Consider the following 2,500-nt stretch of genomic DNA (forward strand, 5'->3'; position numbering starts at 1 on the left):
GTTATTGTTATTGTGGGAGATCTTCTTATCTATCACTGCCATCTATGTTCTTGATTCATCACTGTTATTGTATTCTCGTTCCTCTTTATTACTCTATTTTGTTCCTCGTGCTTATTGTATTGTTGTATCTCGTTGTTGCTGTGTTTTGTTCTTCATTGCTACTGCATTGGTGTTCCTGTATTGTTCCTGTTGCTACTCGTCTCTCCTCAACCTCTCCAGTGGCTGCTGTTACCTGTGATGCTGGCTGAGTATTGCAGGGATGGCCATGGGTGGTGTATTTTCCTTTCCTCCCCCCATGGGTGTTGTATTCCTCCCCTCCCCATTGCTAAGTACTCGCATTGCAACAACAGTACTCGCTGGCTTTGCAACTGAGCCGGGAGTCGAGCAGGTGTGTGTGTTATACCTGGCGGAGAACACCAGCTGTCAACTTCTTATATCTGTTGAAGTTGAGTTTTTTCAACACATACATTAGTTTTTGTTGCTTTAAATCGCTTCTGTTTACCTTGAAATATTTCGCGTCACCTCACATCACTAGACGTAATCTTACGATCACCTCACGTCACTGGACGTAATCTTACGATCACCTCACGTCACTGGACGTAATCTTACGATCACCTCACATTACAAGACGTAATCTCATGTCATTTCACAGCACAAGACGTAATCTTATGTCATTTCACAGCACAAGACGTAATCTTAAGTCACTTCACAGCACAAGACGTAATCTTATGTCACTTCACAGCACAAGACGTTATCTCACGTCACCTCACATCACGTCATGTCGTCTAATACTCACCTTATTTCTTCCTGTCAGCATTCTAGCACCTCACCTGAAGACAGAAATGAAAGTTATTAATTATAATTAATCATTTACAAAAAAAAGATCTGTCAAAATACTAATGCGGTTATAATATACGAGGAAGAAGATCAAGATTGAGGAAGAAGAAGACAAAGAAAGGGGGAAAGCAGACAAAGAAGAAATAAATTGAATAGAAAAGAAGAATAGTGAGAGATAAATCCTTGCCAGAGAAAATGTCAAAATTGAACTCATAAAAACACTTAAAAAAAATTGTCAATTCTTGAAAAAAAACTTTTGTCTTTGGAGTGGGTGGAGTTAGTACGTGCTTAAACTAATCATTAGACGACTAATTAGTGCTAATGAGTCTGTTGAGTAGCGTGCGTGACTACAGGTGGCCTAGTTGAGAACAGGTGAACACACACGCGCGTGATAGAGTGTATAACAGGAAAGATAACAGGGGGATATGAGGTGGATGATCATCAGCTTTTGTTCACGTCGTATAGCGTTTGCGTGCGTGCGTGTGTGTGTGTGTGTGTGTGTGTGTGTGTGTGTGTGTGTGTGTGTGTGTGTGTGTGCTTGCCTATCTCTGTCTACTCCCTGCGCCCCAGACATCTTCCCCTCTTCCCCCTCTTCCCACGCCCCCCCAATCATCCACCCTCTTGGCTGATGTGATTTAAACTGTGGCACACGGTTGCCAAGTCACGTTGGGCTGCCTGCGTTAAATCACATCAAGGAGCCGGCAAGAAAATCAACAGCATTTCTTCAGGCAAAACTTTAAGATCATCATGGTACAGAGAAAATAAATAATGCCTTGGACATTTTGGTTGCCTCAGACTTTTCCTGGGAACGTCTAATAATACTGGTGACAGACTTATTAACGTGAAGGGACGGGAAATAAGACTTGGGAGCTTTTTGGCCACCTGGCGGTTGGATTTGCAACCTCAGTGTGATGGGTCTGCATCAGTGTGGGGGAAGTTCCTCTTCTTACACACAATGTTATAAAGCACTTATATATGGAGTAAACCATTTTATTGGTTGATTTTCCCTGTTACAAACCCCAATCGTGTGCCATGTATTGGTACAGACTTTGAACCATGTCATTCGACGACAGTCTTGTCTTTCAGTATGTCATCAGGGAGGAGTACCATGGACGTATTCACTTCTAAACTACTGCTCCTTATCACACCACCCACTAGAATTAGATTTATTTAGCCTTTATTTCATATATGTATACGTATCATAATTTAGACAGATGTATGACAGGAATTCTAGATTTATGTTGAGAACTTCCTGCCCCTTATTCTTCTAATATACACAAACAAGTGTGTATAAGCAAAATATGGGATCCAAAATACGGCGCTAAACTCACTCAATAAAACTCGCACTCCAAACATTGGCAAAAATGTTCATTAATCCCGTTTATGTAGATTTTATATAAAAAAAATTAATAATGGCTAAACATTTTTTATTTAAACGATTGATAGCGTAAGAAACGTAAAACTTATTAGTTAAGCTGACAGCATAATGAACATGATAAGGAGATTGTCAAGCGTAGATTAGACATAAATATGAATGAGTTTAGGTAGATATAAAGAGGAGCTGCCTCGTATAGACCAATAGCCTTCTGCAATTTCCATCATTCTTATATTCCCGTAAGGGTCAAAACCTTTAATACAGATACCATAAAAATTAGAAAATAAG

At 40.0% G+C, this 2,500-nt stretch overlaps 1 protein-coding gene across 2 annotated transcripts in view; it reads right to left on the minus strand.

Annotated features, from left to right (window-relative positions):
* Positions 1-2,500, minus strand: part of ham (hamlet) — a 135,834-nt gene that overhangs the window by 64,894 nt on the left and 68,440 nt on the right. Inside the window, exon 1 of one of the 2 annotated variants that reach the window (XM_069328249.1) lies at positions 797-894. The exons of the other annotated variant lie outside the window; for it this stretch is intronic. The gene's annotated coding sequence lies outside the window, so the exon portion shown is untranslated. Of the gene's footprint in view, positions 1-796; positions 895-2,500 lie in introns of those variants that run through there. 2 annotated transcript variants of the gene reach the window in all.

This window comes from Procambarus clarkii, chromosome 21 (assembly GCF_040958095.1).
Source record: "Procambarus clarkii isolate CNS0578487 chromosome 21, FALCON_Pclarkii_2.0, whole genome shotgun sequence".
In the NCBI taxonomy this organism is placed as follows: domain Eukaryota; kingdom Metazoa; phylum Arthropoda; class Malacostraca; order Decapoda; family Cambaridae; genus Procambarus; species Procambarus clarkii.